This window comes from Myotis brandtii, unplaced genomic scaffold (genome assembly GCF_000412655.1).
Source record: "Myotis brandtii unplaced genomic scaffold, ASM41265v1 scaffold83, whole genome shotgun sequence".
Lineage (NCBI taxonomy): Eukaryota > Metazoa > Chordata > Mammalia > Chiroptera > Vespertilionidae > Myotis > Myotis brandtii.
The window spans coordinates 6,282,819-6,306,811 of NW_005371371.1; positions in this window are offsets into that span (position 1 = coordinate 6,282,819).

Sequence of the window (23,993 nt, forward strand, 5' to 3'; positions counted from 1 at the left end):
ATAAGGAGAATAAATGGGTTAAGAGAATTCAATTATCCATATTATCATCAGTTTGTGTGTCAATTTTATGTGCAAAGACAGTGCATGTGCTCCTTAAAACAATTTCTCAAAGTAAGAATTTTAACCAAACTTTTACCTTCTTTTTACATAAATGTATCTGTGTGATGTAAATTTAATCCTCACCTATCTTCTGTTATTTTGTCTCATCCTGTTAGTTATCATAAATGGCTCCCAAAGTATAAATATAAGGAGAATTTTACAAAAAGGAAGAAAGAAAATATGGAGAATATTAGGTCATTATAAATTCAGGTGATCTCTACAATTGATGGTAGAATGATACTAAGAACCTTCTCTCACTCAATGTCAATCAAATTAACCAGCATGCAACTTTTACAGATAGAAACAGTCACTCCCATTTCATTGTTATGTAGATTGACTCTGGACCTCAGTTTAAAGAGCAGCTGAAACCATCCTTGGAACAGATAGAGTGAACCGATTTTTTTATACGTAATTCTGAAAATAGAGCCCTATGTTCTACAGTTCTTAAATATTTGTACTCAGCCACTAGAAGTAACACAGAAAATGTGTGGTCAGTCGGTATAATCTTTCTTTGCAAGCTGTGTAGGCTATTCTTGTGCTCACACCAACAAAAACGTATCTGGACAACTGATATTTTACCAAGGAAGAATCTAGGTTTTACAGCTTTTCAGTGCATTAGTCCCTTTAAGTTCTATCAGCCATTGTCTTAAAAGCTGCCTTTGTTCCTTTTACCATCACCCCTTTCTTGTAAAAACTGAATTTGAGCTAGATATATTTAGTTAATCAAATGCACGAGGCAGTCAAGACATTACTTCTCTTGGAATGAAAAGGAAAAGGACGGTATCACCAGCGGATGAAAATGACATATGTAACTCTATTTTTCTGAGTGGGCTCTGGTACAAGCTTAATCTTGAATTTCCCCATTTTGAGAGGCTTGCCCAGTCAGCTCTCAGACATTTCATGGAACATGTTGCTGTGCTGTGAAGCTACATCAAACACTAGTCTAGTTTTTGACAGCTTACTCTATACAATCGCACATACCTAAAAAAGGGTTTTATAACAGGGCATTTGCAAAGATAATTCACTCTTCTTTGTATACATAGTCTATTTTCCATACCTTACTATATCTCAATTACTATTCTTTACTAGCATCATCAACCTCTATTAAGCTCTGGTACAAGCTTAATCTTGAATTTCCCCATTTTGAGAGGCTTGCCCAGTCAGCTCTCAGACATTTCATGGAACATGTTGCTGTGAAGCTACATGAGTTTCCAATGTCTCAAAAATCATGATATTGCACCGATATGGGACATAAGACCTATTTGAAATTTTTGAAATGATGGCTCTTAATCAGATACAATTCTATAAAAGCAGGATGGTATTTAGTCTAGATATTACTATTAATCAATATTATTGATTGTCATGAATTATTGTTTAGATCAGGCTTCAGTCCCACAAACCTGAAAAGTACTTTGAGTAATTCAGAGCTAAGTCAATTTAATTCCTTTCAGATCCTATCATTCATAATTAGGCATTTGGGGGAAAAAAGGAATAGGAAGTGTTCTCTCCTAAGGGAACTGGTAAGTTCATGGGTGCCATTGCCCCATTAAATTCTGTAACTTAATAAAAAATAAGGAGAATAAATGGGTTAAGAGAATTCAATTATCCATATTATCATCAGTTTGTGTGTCAATTTTATGTGCAAAGACAGTGCATGTGCTCCTTAAAACAATTTCTCAAAGTAAGAATTTTAACCAAACTTTTACCTTCTTTTTACATAAATGTATCTGTGTGATGTAAATTTAATCCTCACCTATCTTCTGTTATTTTGTCTCATCCTGTTAGTTATCATAAATGGCTCCCAAAGTATAAATATAAGGAGAATTTTACAAAAAGGAAGAAAGAAAATATGGAGAATATTAGGTCATTATAAATTCAGGTGATCTCTACAATTGATGGTAGAATGATACTAAGAACCTTCTCTCACTCAATGTCAATCAAATTAACCAGCATGCAACTTTTACAGATAGAAACAGTCACCCCCATTTTATTGTTATGTAGATTGACGCTGGACCTCAGTTTAGAGAGCAGCTGAAATCATCCTTGGAACAGATAGAGTTAACCAATTTTTTTATACGTAATTCTGAAAATAGAGCCCTATGTTCTACAGTTCTTAAATATTTGTACTCAGCCACTAGAAGTAACACAGAAAATGTGTGGTCAGTCGGTATAATCTTTCTTTGCAAGCTGTGTAGGCTATTCTTGTGCTCACACCAACAAAAACGTATCTGGACAACTGATATTTTACCAAGGAAGAATCTAGGTTTTACAGCTTTTCAGTGCATTAGTCCCTTTAAGTTCTATCAGCCATTGTCTTAAAAGCTGCCTTTGTTCCTTTTACCATCACCCCTTTCTTGTAAAAACTGAATTTGAGCTAGATATATTTAGTTAATCAAATGCACGAGGCAGTCAAGACGTTACTTCTCTTGGAATGAAAAGGAAAAGGACGGTATCACCAGCGGATGAAAATGACATATGTAACTCTATTTTTCTGAGTGGGCTCTGGTACAAGCTTAATCTTGAATTTCCCCATTTTGAGAGGCTTGCCCAGTCAGCTCTCAGACATTTCATGGAACATGTTGCTGTGCTGTGAAGCTACATCAAACACTAGTCTAGTTTTTGACAGCTTACTCTATACAATCGCACATACCTGGCCTTCCAAATAGGGTAAACTAAAACCCACTGAAGAAGAATAAAAAGATGAGTATTATAATCCTTGAGGATTTCAAAAATCAATGATCCTGCAGGAAAAGAATGGGCCATTTGTCATTGCTCTGTCTCTTTGATGTCAAGGAAAGAAAATGTTCTTAAAATCTCAGCTGATATTAGTAGCTTTAGAATTTACCAAGTACTTCATTTATTCCATATTTCAATTAATTCTCACAATGTCATTTGCAGTCCATATTAATATCGCATATGGTAATTGTCCCTTTGAAAGCTGATAAGTTGAGAGTTAAGGAATGTGTGTCAGTTCTCCAAGGTCATAAAGCTACTTAGAGGTGATTCTAAGATTTAATCTCCAAAAGACGAGAGTTAAACCATGAATTTTTCCTCCCATTGCAATGTGCACCTTATTAACGGGACATCTAATTAGGAATAGGAAAATAACCTTTACTTAAATGATTACATTCAGATTATATACAAGATATTTCTAAAAGTGATTTGTAAATGTTATTTTATTTGAGTAAAATAAAATGTATATTTTTATTTGCTCACTAGAAACAAATGCACATCCTCTTGGTCAACACTTTTCCAATGATCATATAGTCTAAACAACATTATTCCAGATTATTTGAAATTAGGTAAAATTATTGAGAGGAGAACAGTGTATGTTAAGGTTTTTCCATTTTGGCACTATTGACTTTTGGGATGAATATTTCTTTGTTGTAGGAAGCTATTTTGTACATTGTAGGGTTAGGGTATTTTGATCTTCTACTTATTGATGTCAGTAGCATTCTCAGTTGTGACAACCCCAGATATTTTGAGACATTGAAAACTCATCCCCAATTGAGAATCACTGGCCTACCTTAACTTAAATGCCAGGACAGGTGCTCTCTCTTAATATTACATTGGACAATTGAAAAGATTTGCCATAAATTAGCAGAGGCATTCATCTTCCCATTATAGCGTTACAGTGGATGATTAGTATGCTTCATAATTTTCCAATATAATTCTATCTGCCATAGGATGAAATTAACACAATTCCAGGTATCTCTTCTTAACTTCTTTTGACTTTTCGCCTGTGAAGTGAAGATCTTTAGTTTGACCTCCTGTTATATCACTATTGGGAGACAATTGGTCTCTCACATTTTTGTACATCTTGCAAGTTAGACACTGATTGCCCTTTTGTTCTGGACTATCTTTTCAAGGAGATTTATATAGTGAGCAGCTTTAGAAAAGAAAATTATGTCTCCATGTGGAGCAAAGGGCAGATGCTTGCTTACTACCCATTATAAAAATGTAGGTTCCCTGAGCTCAGATTCCTCTCCTATAATGTAACCCTCATGACTGCTGGTTCCTTCTGGTCCTCTAAATGTTGTTCTGTGGAAATTAGAGCTGGAAAACCAGCACAAAATATTGATACTGTGGCCACTGCTCTTGCTGGGAGTAATAAATGGTCCTTTATCTTTGACCCAGAAGTCTCATTGTCTCCAAACAACATCCATGTAACTGTGGCAGCCTGAATTTTTATTTGGCCAGTAAGGCAAAATGTTCAACCCTTCCCATTTCTTGATAATGTATTTTTTGACAGGGATGGATAATTAAAGGCTGCTTATTTTTCAATATGTTAATTTCTTCATATGTCATTTCAGTATACTCTTATTGATTATATCACATAAAATTTATTTTTGTACCTATTCAGTAGGCATTCTCAAGAATGTAATCCACTATATCGCATACATTTTTCTCTTTATATAAGCAAATTGTCTTTATAAAGAAGAAGCTGCTCTTTGCCCAAACAAAAGTTTTGTTTCATCTTATGGATATCATAAAAGTTATGATTTACTGCCTTTTCATCCTTGCTACATCTTTTTGGAAATGAAGACTTCCTTTTTTAGTCAACCTTTAGCAGCTGTGTAGTATCATTTGGTAATAACATTTGGTATGAGCCTTATCAATGATTTATTATTTTTCTATGTTTAAATAACTGGACATCTGGGCAAATAGAGTTTTTAAAAAATATGCCAACTATTTAAAAGTTTTTATAGCTACAGATTAGAACAGACTCTTCTTATTAATGTGAAAAAGAGAGAGAAAGAGAGAGAGAGAGGATTACTTGAGTGATCTCCCTTATATTTTGGTCCTGCATTGAGATCGCAAGATCTTTTCTCTTTTTCCTTGGGGCTCTGGGTTAAGAGATAATGCACTTATTTGCACAAGGATCCAAGGGGTTTTCTAGGAGTAAAATGATTGTGATCCAATCCAAAGTTTGGGAAAGTAGTAGAATGGACTGGACTATCACTTGGCAGAAGTACTCCAAGAGTATGACCCAGAGGCGTCAGGAGGACTCACCAGGAGCATAACAATAGTCTAGCTTGATACTCGTTTTCCACATGAGGTCTGATGGTGCTTAGGAGAGGCTAATTCTGGTCTACAGTGTTGCTGACTTTGAAAAGCTGAGCACCAGTCACTCAGGTATATCTTTCTTTGAGGGGAAAATGCATAAACATTGGAATGTAAATTTAAAGAGTTTTAACTATGGAGCCAAAGTATATGGAAACTATCAATCTGTAGGGGCCAACTCAGAAAAGACAAGTGAACCTGCACACTGGGGGCAACTCCTGGTTCAACAGCAACATTACCTGGCAGCACTAGAAGCCATTGTTCGAGGAAAAAACAAACAAACAAACAACAACAATCCACTTCCTTCGTGCTTGCTCTCATTTAAAGATGAAAGATTACCAGGAAATGAGTTAATACTAGGGTTCTTGGATATTGTGGGTCTTTGGTCAATTGATTGGTTGTTTGAGGGGAAATGATAATCATGTCAGAGTAGGGAAATAAATTAATCACAATTTGTTAAAAGTAATAAAAAAGATAATACCATGAAGACTACTTTTTAAATTTCTACCCTATTCTCTCAGCACTTTAGCACAAATATTCATGTGAGTTTTTAAACTAGTTCAGGATTTTATAGATCAAGTTGGTTAATTAATAAATTGCATCTACTACTTACTAATATCTACTAATTTATTTTTATATATTTGCAATTATTTTTACATTTTTGGTTGGCAACACTATAAGAATGTATATTATGTCTATTCTAAAGGTTGACTGTTATAATTTACTAGAGGCCCGGTGAACAAAATTTGTGCACGGGATTGGGATGTCCCTCAACCCAGCCTGCACCCTCTCCAATCTGGGATCCCTTGGGGGATGTCTGACTGCTGGTTTAGGCCCGATCCCTGTGGGACTGCTGGCTCCTAACCGCTCGCCTGCCTGCCTGCCTGATTGCTCCTAATCATTTCTGCCTGCCAGCCTGATCGCCCCCTAACTGCTCCATTGCTGGCCTGATTGATGCCTAACTGCTCCCCTGCTGGCCGGATCACCCCCAACTGCCCTCCCCTGCCAGCCATCTTGCGGTGGCCATCTTGTGATGACATGAGGGTGGCCATTTTGTGGTGGCCATCTTGTGATGACATCACTCAAGGGAGTCACACAATGGCGTGATGCCACCTAGGCTTTTATTATATAGGATGATTGCATTGTTGCCTGACTGAAGAATATGGGAAACAATCATAATTGTAATGTTATCTTTTCAGAATTGATTATTTGGTAAAGCACATTATGGGCTATGATCTCAGTGTTGGATGATGCTTCTAAAACACAATGCAGAAAATTTGTCAATATTGGCAATTGTTAATGATTGCCAGTGATATGAAACAACAACAACAAAAAGAATGATAAATGACCATATTTAATTGGTGCTGCTGGGAAATTCAGGTAGGTGTCTGAATGCACTTGAAAGACCTGGGCAAGTTCCCAGATGGTATAATCTATATCTCTTCATTTCTGTGAGCCTGAAATATATGGTATTTGAAATGCTTTATGTATTGAATTACATCAGGAAATAGTCTCTTGGCTTTGTGTTTGAGATGGAAGTGCAGAGACCATCTCAAGAGTGCTTTGGTGTTGTTGATCCCCATATATCTATGACAATGAGATACCAGATTCTGAGGAATACACAGATAAATTGTCATTTCAGAGAACATAACATTTTTTTAGAATCCTTTTTCTTTGATTTTCACTAATTGTCTGTGTCACCTACCTATTTTATCAGACGGAAGCTGATGAATACTTAAATTTCTAATGAGTATTCAATAATAGACAACTAGTTTTAAATAAGCATTGTAAATCAACTTGTATAAAAGACAACATAAATAATAAGAACAAAACAAAACAAAGCAAAACTAAAAAGAGTTTTTAATGTTTGGATCTGGCCCAAAATGACCATTAAAGTTGTAAATTTTCCCATTAAATTGATAACAATGTAAGCTGTTCTCTCTATCAATAGAAATGCTGACAGACATATTTCTGAGTAATAACATCCCTTCCAAGTATGTTGATTCTAGCTTTTATGAGCCTGAATATATTTTTGATTTTGAGGAATGTGTTGATAGATGATGCTGAATTGCAGGGCTCCCCAAATCTAGAGGGATTCTTTGCTGCTTCTAGCTGTTATCATGCCTTTTTTGTTCAGTAGATTTGCTTACTTAAAAAATAAACTTTCTCAGTAGGTGTACAACCTGAGTAAGCTCACTTTTCCCACATGCAGTTATAGTCATACGGCTCTACGTTATGACTTGTTTGATGCCCTTTATGACCAGTAAAGGTTGACATTCAATACATAACCCAGGATATTAGGAATAGAGCGTTTTGTCTTGGTACAAATTGAAGCTAGCGACTGAGCTCCATTCTCTATAAGTGCTGGAGGCTCCAGTCTGCTTACCAACTCCTGCCCTCTCGCTAGTGGTTCTATTGGTGAGACTGGGAGGTGGGGGGAAAGACTGGACAGAACGACTTTGTTCTCTGAGTGCTCCATGAGAAGCCCTTACCAAACTTCACACACAAAAACATGTGCTGGCTTCCTCACTCACACACGCAGAGGACTTTCAGAGAAATACTTTGGAGACTCCTCGGCCACTTTTTTCCTAAAATTATAAGTGAAATTACCAAGCAAAATTATGGTTTCTCCATAAAAAGCTCATTTCTCTCCCTTTTATCTCAGTTTGGATGCATTGCCTCTTTATTTTTATTGCTTTCATGTTCATTATCTGTGTATCACACACACACTCACAAACAGCTGCATATTTTTTCGAAACCCCTTAAATGTTTACTGTAGGAATCGTGACATTTCTAAATACTTTGATGTTCATCTCCTAAGAATAAAGACATGCACTTAGATTACCAAAGTGCTCTAATCACATATATGAAAATAAATAGTAATTTAATAATATCATCTAATACACAAATTTCCTCATAAGAATTTGCTTCTTTTGGGATCCACAATGAAAATAAAGGTTTATACATTGCTTTTTAAAAATTTCATTTAGCTCTCTTTCATCTCTTTCAATGGTTTTATTTGTGTGGTGGCTTGGTTTAGTTTGGTTTTACAGCACTGACTTTTTAAGAGTTTATAACAATTGTTTTTGTAATGCCCTGCATTCTAGATTTACCTCATTGTGTCTTTATGTTTATAGTCAATAAAACATTTTTAGTAAGAACATTACATAGGTGATTTTGTGTACTTAGGGCACGTAATAAGAGACACATAATTTCACGTTACCCACTATTGGTGAGATTTGCTAAATTTGACTGGTGACAAAGTCTGATGACTTGGTTTTAATGGTGACTGACAGGTTATCTCTGTTTTAAAATATATTATTATTATTATTATTATTATTATTATTATTGTAAAAAGAAGTAAAATGTTGTTACATGTTGGCAATATGAACGTCCTTTATCCCCAAAACTTTTGCCCAATGGTTTTCAACATCTAATAGTTAGTTCTTGCCAAAATAAGTTATTATTGTGGATTGAAAATGGTGATATTTCTAATTTTGTCATACCCTTCATATTTATTAGCCATCATTCTTCTGTAAAACTTTCCTTTCACTTTTAAATTTTAAAAAATCTTTCTAAATTTAAATATTTTAAACATCTTGAAAAATTTAAAGAGATATATGCTAAAGTAGGATATTTCCTCTAATTTCTATGAAAATGTTTTAGTAACATAAAATGCATATTACATGCAATCATAATTTTTTGATTTATGACAATATAATTTTTCTTTGATTCCTTTTAAAGTAAGTTTGGTTAAAAGTAGAAAGACATAAAATCTACTGTGTCGTGAGTGCCAATTTTCTGTTCACACTGAGAAATGCATGTCTACAGAAATAAATCATTCATTCAATCAGCCAACCTCTCCTGAGGACCTGCGATCATCGAGGCATGATGTTAGCTGTAAATTTCATAAAATTTGTGTTTGTACCTTCTCTCATAAAAGATGAATTAAAATTATGTATATTATATGTGAAAAAAAATGTAAACACTCAGATGGGCTGAAGGACAATAACATACAATTCTCTAGGTTGCAGGTAATCATGTCACTTGTATTTACTGTAATACATTTTTAATTTATGGAATTTAAATAAAATATTAACATGAGAAATTCTGTTGGAGATCCAGATGATTGAAGATAGTACATAATACATCTAAAAGGCTGATTTTTTTCCCCTTGAGGATTGATCATTTCCATGAAAAATGTTTCTTTCCAAAAAAGTTCAAACTATAATTTTAACAAACACAATATAAAGGTAGTTTTACCCATTCTGCAGTCTAGCATCTTCTTTTCATTAGACTCACATAGAGTATTTCCTTAAAATAGCACTATAAATTTAGGGGGTGGGGGAGAGAAATCACCTTATTTATTCATTTGATTTTGCTTGATCTTTTGGCATCTCTTGGTGAATTTCTTGAATGAATTACATTAATTTACATAGCCTAATGTAATAAAGGTTATTTATAGTATCTGTAAGAATAAAGATATATTCTTTGGGGACTTTTATAGAGATATAAACATTTGTTTAGTAAAATACTTATTACATGGAGCAGATGGAGAAAGCTTAGATTCTGGAAAAAGAAACACATGGACTTAATTTCACTCTACAATTTATTTGCTCTATGATTTAGTTAAGTTGCTTAATTTCTCTGAGCATCAATTTTCTCAAATATCTTGACAGACCGTTAGAAAGTATGTGTATAAAGAGCTTAACACATAGTAGGGGTTTTAGACAGGGTTCTAGTTCATAGAAAAAGAACTGATAACATGCGTGGGGGCCTGGCAAATCTGCAATCTGCAGAGCATGTTGGCAGGCTTCAGACTCAGGGAAGAGCTGATAAGGCCGCTTGAGTCAGAAGGCAGACTGGAGGCAGGATTCCCTCTTCCTTGGGAGATAATCTTTTTGTCCTATGGACTTAACTGACTGGATGAGGCCCATCTACGTTTTGGAGGGCAATCTGCTTTCCTTGGCATCTACTGATTTAAATGATCTCTTAAAAATAACTTCATAACAAAGTCTGGACTGGTGGGTTTGATCAACTTTCTGGGTACTGTGCTCTAGAAAAACTGACACCAAATAAACCATCGGAGAAGGTCTGCATAGAAAGATACCTACATTTGGTAAAACAACATAGAATTCAACTTAAAGAACCTGAGGTATGTCTGCAGGGCCTTGTGCAGCAGGGCCTTGTGCACTCAGATTCATCACTTCTTCCTGACAGTTGCTTGGAGAGTCATGTCTGCAGGGCCTTGTGCACTGCAGATTCATCACTTCTTCCTGACAGTTGCTTGGAGAGTGTTTCCGATTGGCTCCTCTTGCTTTCAGTCTCACTGCTATTCCTTTGTAATTTTCATATGAATAGCATTGGTTGGGCCATGATTGCCACAGGCTCCCACGTCCCAAAGCACCCCTGATCTGAGAAGTGATACCTGATCTCATACACAAGAGGGGAAAACACCTCTTTCCTATACATTGTGCCCTGTTTCATCACCTGTTCCCTAGAGCAGCACTTTTTCTTTTTCAGAAACTCATAAAAATCTATCACGAAAATAACCACTTCAACTCCCATTTTGGCCTTTCTCTCTATTCATGCTCAAAACAATCCCTCAAAAAAAGGAGAGTGATTGCTTCACTAGGCACCTCAATTGCTGCCATACCTCTCCAGTACATCACACTCCTTTCTTTGTTTTCAAACAATTCTTCCCTCTCCCAACAAAAGACCAACATATGGAATAATTCTTCCTACGAATCCATCAATGCATGCAAATAACTTGAGAGCTGAGTCCCAGATCCCACCCCCCAAAAAACTCCTCAAATTATAGTTGATGTCTTCTTAAAAATAATGATTCTATTAATTTCATAAATACCATGTAAACTGAGAGCCAAATACTGGCATTATAATTCACTTTAAAGACCTGATTTTGAGGTGCAAAGCAAATAAGACTGAATATCTATATCCTTTAATTACAGAATCCACATTTCTTTCAAACTTTATCTCATTCCACTCAGGAAAATAGCTGAGTATCCTCATTGTTTTCTCCCCATCAAATGTTTTTATTATCATGTTCAAAGGTTTTGATTAAGTTGGCATTGTAAAAAACCCTTTCCTCTTTTCTTTCATGTTATTCTTGACAAGCCTGAATCAGTAATTCTGGCTGGTATTACAGGCTCATGTTTTTGGGTATATTCATTTATCATGAAATGAGTCACTTTACTGTTTTTGTTTCCACTTTATTCTGAAAAGCACCCACAGAAACATTACAAGAATGCAGGGTTACAGCAAATAAATTCTTATGCTGGGTCTGCACTGTGTCTCCACAGTCAATCTATCCTACACAACCTCATCTTTGAACAATAGAAGGTAATGGCTGGGGATAAAAGTATGGACTCAGATAAAAAAAATTTTCCACTACCATGAATATTCACCCCACATTTACTCTGAAGCAAAATAACTCTAACAAACTTATTTTATGGCCTCTATCCTGCTCCCCCAATAGTTCGGTTTTTGAGACTGGTACTTCTTTGGTTTTTGTTTATTTGCTTTTCCAATTTCCTTAATTTTAAATTCTAAACCCCTGCGTGTTTTGTTTATAAAATGAATTCTCAATTTCTACTTTTTCTGAACTTCTTTAACCATTTGTGGTTTTGCTGAGAGAACGAAATCTACAAGATGCTTTTGCAGGAAAGAAGAAACTTTCTGTAGGTTTCTATCAAAAGTATGATAAAATAAAAATTAATTATCACTATACCAGATATAAATGGATCATTGTGATTCATTCACCAGGATATATTTGTACTCTTAAGCTAAGAGAAAACAGAAATTAGATGCCATTTCTGACTCAGGTTTCTTGATTTTAAATGATAATGAAGGACCTGTTATCTGGAAATGCTAAAGTTCTTCATAGGGAAATGCAGGAGCCATTCCAAATGTTTAAGGGAGCAACATAATTCTTTCAAATCACATTTTTCTTGGAAACCTAACATATAAACAAAAGCATAAAAAGGGAGCTTTCTTATTTAACATTTGGGAAGAGGATAGCCAGTGCCAGATCCCACCTCATCAGCCTTCTTCCAGATGCTGAGACACCAAAACCCCTCTCCTCCTGCCTCTCCCATCTCTACTCCTGGTACAGTTCTGGCTCCTAGCAGTTCAGATTGAAAAACCTGCACTAGAAGGAACTAAGTATTTAAATCTTGAATGGAAACATATAGAGAAAATGATTTATCAACTGTTCTATCCTGTGTTACCTACCAAAATCATGAAGGGTGGTCTTTAAATCAGTTCCTTCAAGTTTGGGGGTCTATGTAGAGATTCTCTTGTGGGTGTTTACTCGCCTGTTGTTGGCAGTGAGTGGGCTATGGTAAAATACTAACCCAAATTGAGCATGCTAAAACCATGTGCTCATATTCCCAATATGGTCTCCATTTGGGAGAGAGGACTGCTTTTTGTCTCTTTTCTTTAAAAAAGGAAAGTATCAATGTTCAAGTCTAGATTTGTTCTAATCTCGCTTTCCTACACTTCGTAGATACTCAAATGCTTAATAACAAAATTGATGACCCCCTTCCTTAAAATTGTTTCTAATATGTTTTTATTAATTTTAGAGAGAGAAGAAGGGGGAGAGAGAGAGAAACATTGATGTGAGAGCAACATTGATCAGCTGCCTCCTGCCCCCTATGGGGATCAAGCCTGAAACCCTGGCATGTGCCCTGACCTGAAATCTAATAGGTGACCTCACAGGACTACACTCAACCAAATGAGACACATGGGCCAGGGCCAAAATTGTTGATATTTGCTTTAAAGGGTTGATAGAAGTGATCATGTATATTTTTATGTCTGAAGGCAGACTTCATATATCCATAGGGAATAAGGTGCTTTATCTCATTTTCTCACTCTGTATGTATTTGAATGAGGATTACTTAAAACTTTCCTTACATCAATAAAAATCACTGAGCTAGAGATTACTTTTTGAAAATTTTATTGGTGTAATATATTTTTAAAAGAGTGATAATGATTTTTATTTTTGTGGAATAATGTAAAGGAATATATAAAAATAGATCTGTCGACTAATGAACCACAATGATAATTTTTTTCAAGTGTAGTTTCTCATTGCTGGAATTATGTAATGACTCAGTGACCAACAGTCTTTGATAAGAACAAAAGGATTGCAATATTGAGTGGGAACTTATGCAAGATGACCTTCAAGATCCTAGCTAAATTAATGATTGTGTGAAAAAATAAACAGACACCTGTTTGTTTGTTTTTTTATCAAAAAGGGCACGAAGCATCAGATTTACTTACCTGCAGTCAAAATTTTGATAATTTTTATCTAGCATTTTGCTGTAAATTTAATATAATAACAATGATTATTGCATTTTGTAAATTAAATTTAAGTCTGTATTATGGGATATTATGAGTTAATAAACACTAGAATTGGCATCTGTATCAAACAGCTACAAAAAAGAAGAGTGTCAAGTTTTGATGATTTTATGTAAAATTGAAATGACAGAATAATCCTCATTGTGTTTAAAATTTTTATCAGTCATAAATACACAGAATACAAAATAAAACTTTTTTCAATAATATTCAATAAGAAAAACTTTTTCTCAAATAGTTTGGAAAAAATATAAATATTTGGCACTGATTTAAATTTATAAATTTCTTAGTGCACTTTATATTTAACTAGAGGCCTGGTGCATGAATTTGTACATGGTTGGGGGGCCGATAGGGAGTGGGAGATCCAATTTGGGGCAGGGCCAGCTGCTGGGAGGGGCTGCAGGCAGTTGGCCAGCTGGCCCCACCCCCTGGTCAAACTCCGGGTCAAGGGGACAATTTGCATATTAGCCTTTTATTATATAGGATGTTAGCATGCTTTGATTTTAATGGAGAGTTGCTCCATTTCTCATTGATGTAAAGCTATTTAAACAATAACATATCTATGTAGAATTAATTTTGGTTAATGGGGCAGATGAACCTTTTGTCTAGATTCTCCCAATATTGGGTAAGGAACTTTGGTTGCTGAATTAGCTCTTTTGGACACTTGAGGGCATACTTAGTGAATTAAGTGTTACCTTAATAAATAAAAAGAATTCATGTGACTTCCAATGAATCTAATTTATAATTGGAAGCTATGAGAAACCACTTAAACCAGAATTATTATCTTTGAGTGAATTAGCATAGAACTCATAGTTTAAAATCTTCTAATAACATGCAATTTTTATATTTTCTAATTTTGTTACATTTTAATTTAAATATTTTCCCGAAATATTTTTTGAACACAGTCATTTGATTCTTTAAAAAGATTAGACTTAAATATGCAGAAGTCCCTCTAGAAATATATTTTTAAACTGGAATCGTGATTAGTCATAAGGGTAAAATCATTTTAGTGGAAAATAAAATTCAAAAGCTAAACATTAACTGCTGATTTTTTTTTTTTGCCCTTTGCAAATTCTTTCTACATGATATCATTGTCTATATATTTTTGAATGCATATTTCCAAAGAAATTACGTTTTTGCTTAATATAAAATTCTAGGCAATTAGATACTAAAGCGTAGTAAAGCAACATTAAAGTTGCCAATTTAAACATAGGGAAGAAAACCAGTCCAGGAGTTACAGTTCTGACAGCTATGCTAACTAGCACACTCGGCATTGCCCATGAGGTAGACAGACACACAGGGCTATTTTCATAGTCACCGAGGAGCTCTAAGTGAAACAGTGAAACTTACCTTTGGTGGAAAAAACAAAATAATTCCCAGATAAATTTCTGCCTCCTCACACCTAAAATACTTTGCCAAAATGATGAAAAAATAGAAATGTCCTCAGTAAGATTGTCTAAGGTAGTTTATGATGCTGCATTAAGGTATTCTTAGGCATGCAGACTTGAGAGTGACATTTGATAGTGCCATTTTCAAGACTAGAGAAGGTTGATGTTGTTGCTTTTATAAACAAGTACATCAATAATAAAAGAACTTTAATATATAAACAAATTGATAAATTACCAGACACACCATATTGTCTAGCGAGGTTACTTCTTGCAGCAACCTTCTTAAACTACCCAGCAAAGCCTAGAAGAAGCTGAAATATATGTGCATTTGGCAATGATATATTTTCCTAAGCAAACATCTTAATGTGTTTTTTTTTTAATTTTCAAACTATGAGTGCAATATAAACAGATAAATGTTCAAATTCTGGCTTGCAGCTGGATACTGTAGGGCAAGTTGTTTCTGATCTCCAGTTTCCTCATCTATAAAATAATAAATAATAAATCCTACACTATCATGTTCTAGTGAAGAGTGGGGAATTATCAGGAGCATGAGATGAAGTTTGAAGTCTACAGATGGGAGACAAGGAAGGGAAAAAGAAAGGGGAGGAGAGAATAATCACAGGCCCAGCTGCTGCCTGATTTTAGAGCTTCTATCTGATTAAGAATAATACTATAATATTCCATATGATCAACTTAAAATCAACTGATTGAGACTTTAGTCTTATCTGCAAATCCCTTCCCAGCAGCATCCAGATTAGCATTTAACCAAATAGCCAGGAGAAGGTATGTGCTACACATGGTGGCTACTTTTCTTTATCCCATATCTCCCCAAGAGAGTCTCCCTGAGAAAATCTCCACCCTGACTGGAAACATATGAGAAAGGCAATTCTGGGGACTAAAGTTCAGCTGAATCAGTTTGGTACATAACAAGTGCATCCTAACATTCATTTTAAGAAATTATAAGATAAGAACAAAATAAATCAAAAGATGTGGAAAGAAGAAGTATTAGATACAAAAGCAGTATTTAATAAAGTTCAAAATAAAAAAGTGAAAGAATAAAAAAATGAAAAATCGCTTTTTTGAATAGACTGAGAAAATTGGCAAAAATAGGGTGATTTAGAATAAAGAGAGGAGACACAAATATCTGTAAAAATAAGGATCTAAATGTTGTGCATGCTAAAAACAAGTAGAAAATTTTCTAAAAATCATCTATAATAATGAAGGTGTAAAATGCTAATTAGACTGGATGTCTTTCCGGACAACCTTCTGGACAAAGCCAGGGCTGTGAGGGCTGAGGCAACCTGCTGCAGCTGTGAGGGCCAAGCCCCTTGCACAAATTTCGTGCATCGGGCCTCTAGTATGTCAATAAACTTGAATTTTAGATTACACAAATGAATTTCTAAGTACATTTTACTCAAATCAGGTTCAAAACAGTATAGTGCTGTCATTTCAAACAATTGAATCAGTAATCAAAATTGTTCTGTGGGGAAAAAATACTTTCCTATGGCTTCTAGGAATACTTATATCAAGCATTATATATACTAGTATACATATACACACACATGCACTTCACTTTTAAACACACTAATAAATACAGAAGTCACAGACTTTATCTCACTCATGAGGCTGGCTCAACATGATTCTAACTCTTAACAAGACAATAGAAGAAAGAAAAATTATGCACCAATACTAGTCACAACCATGTATACAAAAATTAGTAAATTAAATCAACGGTACATCTTACAACAAATTAAACAACCAATCAACTTTGGGTTATTCCAGGAAATCCTGTAGGTGAACATTATATATTTAATTACTATACTTCATCACACTAATAGACTAATGATGAAAATTGTGCATACTTTAGTAGATGATGGGAAAAATTTGATAAAATTTACTATACATTTATGTTTTTATAAAAGTCACTTGGAAAACTAAATAGATCATTTCTACTCTGTAGATAAAGCTGCAAAAAATCTACAGCAAGCATTATAACTCTAACACAGTGAAAGCTTTCTTTGAATTCAAGAAAAGGGGGGATGTCTGCTTTTCTCATTCACATTCAGTATTATAATGTGCTAGCTGGTATACTAAGGTAAAAAATAAGAAACTATAAGTATGGGAAGTATGAAGTAAAATTGTTCTTGTTCACAAAGTACATAATTGTGTTGGTAGAAAATGCAAATAGATTTATATTTATTTTTTAAAGTATAAACAAAGATTTTCACAAAAGAGTTAAGGAAAAAAGAAAAAAAAAGTAAGTCCCTAAAATGTGGAAAATACAGAAAGACTTATAAGGGTAAGATAACCTTACTAGATATTATTGCATTTTATAAGGCTACTAGAGGCCTGGTGCACAAAATTTGTTCCTGGGGGGGCTGAGGGTTGTCCCTCAGCCCAGCCTACACCCTCTCCAATCTGGAACCCCTTGAAGGATGTCCGACTGCTGGTTTAGACCTGATCCCCTAACTGCCCTCCCCTGCAGGCCTGGTCACCCCAACTGCCCTCCCCTGCAGGCCTGGTCACATCCAACTGCCCTCCTCTGCCAGCCTGGTCACCCCTAACTGCCCTGCCTTGCAGGTCTGGTCCCTCCCAACTGCCCTTCCCTGCTGGCCATCTTGTGTCCACAAGGGGGTGGCCATCTTTGACCACATGGGGGCAGCCCTCTTGTGTGTTGGAGTGATGGTCAATTTGCATATTACCTCTTTATTATATAGGATAATAAGTAAAACTATGAGGTTCAAGTGAATGAATATATGAAAAATGAAGAGATTCATACATAAAATCCAGATATGTACTTAAATACATAAAGTAATTTGCTAAAAGCTAATTGTGACATTTTATATAGTAGGAAAATGATTATTCAATCAATGGTAAAAGAACACTATTTAGCCTCTGAAAAATGAATCTTGAATTCTACTTCATACCTTTTATTCAATACACTAGAGGCCCGGTGCATGAAATTCATGCATGGGGGTTGTGTGTGTCCCTCAGCCCAGCCTGCAACCTCTCCAATCTGGGACTCCTAGAGGGATGTCTGACTGCCCGTTTAGGCCCGATTCCAGTGGGAATCAAGGCAACAGCTGGTAGCCCCTAACTGTCCTCCCCTGCTGGCCTGATTGCCCCTAACAGCCCTCTCCTGCTGGTCTGGTCAACCCCAACTGCCCTCCCCTGCGGACCTGGTCACCCCCAACTGCCCTCCCCTGCAGACCTGGTCCCTCCCAGCTTCCCAACCCTGCTGGTCTGATTGCCCACAACTGCCCTCCCCTGCTGGCCATCTTGTGTCCACATGGGGGCGGCCATCTTGTGTGTTGGATTGATGGTCAATTTGCATATTACTCTTTTATTAGATAGGATTTCTCAAACATCAAAGTATCAATATAAACAAAAATACTAGAGGAAAACATGAGAGTTGCTGTTTTTGTTTTTTGTCTGTCTGTTTTTTAATGATCATGTATGTAGTAAGAAAAGGCATTTTGAGTATAATATAAAACAGAAAATCCATGAAAAAACTGATATTTGGCTACCTAAAGTTACAAATGTCTGTAGTGAAAAAACATAAAATGTTAAAACAAAGTGACAAACTGGGAGAAACTGAGATATTCATTAAACAAATGCCTAATTCCCATAATACTTTAATATATTAAATAAATTATAAAAATCTAGTAAAAGAAAAATAATTCACTAGAATCATGGGCAAATGATATGCACAAAAAGTTTCTAGAAAAGTTCTTCAAATATGTAAAATGGTTCTCAAGCTTTCTCATATCAAGGGAAGTGTGAAAATCAAGGCAACAGTAATTCACATATTAGAATGGCAAAAAGTGAAGCCTTTAGTGATATTCCTTGTCCCAAGTTTGTGGGAAAACAGACTCTTACACATGAATGTAAATATTCATAATCTTTATGAAGGACTATTTGACAATATTCATCAAAACAAAATTCATAACTTTTTTACCTACTGATTCTACCTTTTTGTGTGTAGTCTACAAATATGTTTGCACATGTATGAAATTAGGAGCAAGAAAAATTACTGAAGCCTTATTTGTAGTACTGACATCATAGAAATATATTCATGCAAATATAGATGATTGGATAATAGTTATGAGACATCTGTTCAATAAAATATTAGGCATGCCTTAAAAAGAATAAGGCAGCTCTTACATATCCATATAGAGTAATCTATAATTTCAGTGCACACATTGCTATTTGTGTGGAAAAATATCTGTGTATACATGAACACACAGACATATGTGTAAAAGTCTGTGATTATCTCTGGAGAGATACTCAAAAAGTGATTGTCCATATGGAGACAAACCAGATGTTTGGAAATAGCTACCAAGGAAGAGACTTGATTTTTTTTTTTATCACTTTGCATCTTTTAAATCTTGCCTCACATATATTAGTATTCTCAAAATAAATAGATATTGGAAAAGTTGTTGCAATACAATTTTTTAGTTGGAAACATAGTTAGAAGTAAAATATCTCCATAGTTAAAAAGAGCCCACATTAAAATACTGCCATAAAGAATCTCCATTTTATAGATAACTAGAGACCCAGTTCCTGAAATTTGTGCACTGGTAGGGTTCCTATGGCTGCTGGCTGCTGGCCAGGTACTCCCTCCCTCCTCCCAGGCGGCCCCACCCCCTGGTCAAACTCCTGGTCAAGGGAACAATTTGCATACTTCCTTTTATTATACAGGATTATATTAAAGTACTGAGACCTAATTACCTTTTCCACACTATCTGAATATTGACCAAAAGCATGAGAATTTAAATCAAGATCTTTCTACAATATCCAGCCTCTTAGTTATATTATGTAATACCTCTATATCCTAGCTTTAAAAAAAAATTCTAGTCATTTAAGGCTCTATGAAATGTGGCAATAGGAGAACCCACCAGAAAAGAATTGGATGTAGTTGTTTTACTAAACTTGATATGAATCCTCCAAACTCAATACAGTGATTGGTATATGACATATGCTCAATAAATAGTTGTTAAATGAATAAATAAATAAAACAATGAATGAGTGAGTGAATGAATGATGCATGTTGCCTTTGAAGATTCTTAGTGTGATAATGAATTCACTTGAGAATTATTTGTAGACTAGAGGCCTGGTGCATGAATTTGTGCACTGGTGGGTGCCCTTGGGGTGGCCTGCAGGGATCAGGCTGAAATGGGCAGTACAATGCGGCCTGCTGCTCCTGTCTGCCACTCCCACTCATCCCAGCCCTGCTGGGCCTGCCAAGGGCTCATGCCCAGTCAGTCACAATTGGAAGAGGCTTGTGCTACAGCAGCGGCGCTTGCCAGCTGTGAGCCCTGCATCTGGCGCCCTTCCCAAGGGGGGTAGGGAGGACCAGGATGGGATCAGCCCTCCAGGCGGGCGATGGGACACCCTTGCCAGTCTGGGATCTGGATATGTCCCAATGATGTTCCCTCCGGTTGTCGGGAACCATCTGGTAGCCGCTTTTATATCATTTCTTCCTTGCAGACTGTCTAGGTAGGGGAAGCGGCTGTGGTGCCCAAGGCTGACTTCCAGGAGGCTGGCGGCGCTGTAGGGCAGTGGTGCAGGTCTGTAGGTGCCTGGCCTGTTCTCCGGAGATTGGACCTGCAGGACTACTGAGGGAGTGAGTGGCTGCCACCAAGCTGGTGGGCTGCTGGTGCACAGGTCAGTCAGCTGAGCAGCACTCCTGCTGTGGTAGTACATTGACCACCAGGGGGCAGCTCCTGCATTGAGCGTTTGCCTCCTGTTGGTCAGTGTGCATCATAGCGACTGGTTGACCGGTTGTTCAGTCATTCTGCTGCTTAGGCTTTTATACATATATATATAGATAGTTGCACAGAAGCATTAGATAATATAGCAGTATTTTTCAAATTAACCAAAATTTGACACATATTGTATTTATTTTATGTAAATTTTCCAAATAAAAATAAATAGTTTTTCTCACTGTCAATGTAAATTAGTGAAATACCTCTATGTCAAATTATGGAGTATCACTTAACTGCATTAGACGATGTATTTGTTGTTATGGACTCCAAGGTACAAGATAAATTATTGAGCTTTTATCCAGACCTTATTATTGAAATTGTCAATGATTTTTACTATGAAGGTGTGACAATATGACATTACCTTCAGTGAGCTGCAAAGCAGCGAAAGCATGTCGCAGATCCAAAGGCTGCTCCAAGTGCCAAGAATATAGCTAATATACATGGGAACGCTTCCAAAAAATCCATATGGCAATGTGAGTTGAACATCTTTTACAGCAGCAATTCCATTTTAACTCAAGTTCTTTCCCTCAAATAGCACCTCTTTTATTTCCTACAGTCAAACTGGCTGTACGATCCTCACTCTTGCCAAAGCCCGTGTCTGGGATGTGCATCTCCAGGAACCAAAGTGCTAAACCTTTCTTTTCACTAGGCTGCTCTGCCAAAAATCCATCTTGACACACCTTAAATTATACTAGATCAAAGGCTGAAAATTATATGCCATCCCAAGTAGAGAGATAAAATGTTTATCTACCGCATTAGGGGTGTGCGATGTTTTTAAAGCACTTGATGTTTGAGTGAAACATTATTAAATGTCCCTGCAGTGTAGTGTGGCTTACCTCCTTGGAGTATTTGATGGATATATTGTAATAGGCTGGTGGCAAATTTCAAGTGGCATGTTCAGTATGTGTTTAGGATGTTTATGCGTGCCCTGATTCTTGTGGTACCCGGTCTAATTGGAAATAAGGTTTACGTGGTGAGAGCAGTGATTCAATGACATGCAATACCATAAAAGTGAGTCCCGCCTCTAGCACACCATTGCTTTTAATGGATTTCTACATATTTGGAAAGTTTTATAATTTCTCCTTAAAAAATAAACCCATAAATGTCAGGAAGAATATTTTCCCTCCTAATGGAGTTTGCATGCCAAGTGGACGTCGTTGCAATGTCTGTAGGTGGGCTGGGGTAAAGGCCAGGGGAATTCAAATAATTTTCTGCAATAGGTTCCCTTTTTGTTTAAAGGGACGATTTTCTTATATAAAATATAAATAAGGAACTGTGTACTGATTTTTTTAAAGTGTAAATAAGTTTTCAAATAGTTAAGTAGATAATGTTCTCATAAAGTATATTTTGTTATAGGCTCTTTGATGAAAGTCACTGAAATGCATAAATTTAAATCATCTACTACCTACTCTCAAATGTGCAATGAGATAACAAAATTAACAATTTGCACTGCTGCCAAAATTAAATTTTTCTGGTGAAATGGAATTATTATATGCCCTTGGTGTTTTTGCAACCTTATATTTTTAATTATTATGTAGATTTAAATATGTTAAACTTTGGGAATATTTTATGTCTGTGTGCTACTTTGGTAATACATTTTGAATGCAACAGTTATATAATATTTTCTATTTCATAGTAACTGAAATTATAATCAATTTTCTTAACATAACTAGATTAAATTTTAGGAGATAAGACAATTTCAGCATAAAATTCTCCAAAAAATTTACTTGAAAATAATTTTTATTAATTATACTCTGGAGAAAACTAAATTTAGTTTGTTTTATTATTTGTTTCTAAACACATTTATGAGTTTACCTAGAATTTCTTAGGAGGATAAACATATTTCCAAAGTTGTTTTGGAAGCCTGTAATTAAGGGAGAAATTGATTTTTATAGTCATTTTGAAATTTAACATTTCATTTGTAAAATAATATGAGAAACTTATTTCTTCAAAAAAAAAAAAAGAATGAAAACCAAATACAGTGATCCCCACTATTCCAAAGTTTTCACTACAGCATTCTTCTTTTACAAAAGACCTACGTTAGTATATGTTCTCTATAACCAAAATAAATCAGAAGAGAATTTTCGCTTTTATGAGAAAAGGTAAAAAGCTGTTACACAGGCAACATGCACCCCCAACATCAGACACTGGCACAGCCAACCTCCTTTTCCAGATAAAACACAACATCAAGCACCATCGATCTGAACTGTGTTTGTGAGTGTCTGTGCTTTATCTCCATTAGCATCGGTGAGGAAGATTAGCAAGGTGTGTGCTAAGGTATCAGAAAAGCCTGAAAGTGCTCCTAAGAGTGTTAAGCTTGGCCTAAATCTAGATATAATTAAGCATATTTGATATGATTTGATAGGTTATTTTGGGGGCCTGGAAATGCTAAAACATGTTTCTATATAAATCAATGGTAATTGCATCTTTGCTTTATGCCGTTTGGGCTTATGAACGTTTTCATAGGAACACTACTTTTGAATAGCGGGGAAAACGTGTACATGCTAAGTCCTGTATCTGCATGAGGGGTTATTTAAAAAAAAAAGGCCATGGGTCAAACTCAATGAATACAAATAGCAAGGAGAGATTATTCCATGGAGTTTGTTATATTGCTTAGAAGAAATAAGGTCCACTCATAATTGAATATTTCAACTTAAAAGAAAAGACACTACCACCATATTTGCATTGAGCCTCCACAGTAAGAAAAATGCTACCTATTGTTGAGATGCTTGCAGCCATGTGATGATAAGATATATACAATGAAATCATTTCAGCATCATCAGATGAGTGCTCTGAGATGTGTGATTAAAGTTCTATAGGAACATGAGAGATACCTACATAAAGCTAGAAAAAGCTTCAGGGAAGATAGGGCTTTCTATTTGGAGTCTTGAAATTCTTTCTAAGCAAAGAAATAGCTTGAGTAAATGCATGGACTTTTGTTAAATTCTGACATATTTTGATATTGGTGTGTTTGGAGGCAAAGTTTTATGGGAGAAGGGATGAGCACAAAGAAGGTGGTTAGTGGCGGTGTTAGAGGTTTTCCCACTGTATGCCAAGGATTCTAGGCCTCACTTTTGAGCTGGAGGGTGGGTGGGGAAGCCAAAGTTGTTAGAGAAGCAACAGATTCCATTTTGGGTTAGAAATATATTTTGTTGGTAGTGAAAGAATAGATTGTAATAGGGACAAGGAAGACAAAATTGATTTCAATGGTCCTTGTGGAGATCACTTGTGATTATGTAATTGGAGAAAAAGATAAAAAGAACATCGAACAGACTGTCAAACTACAGCGGGAAGGCTGGGG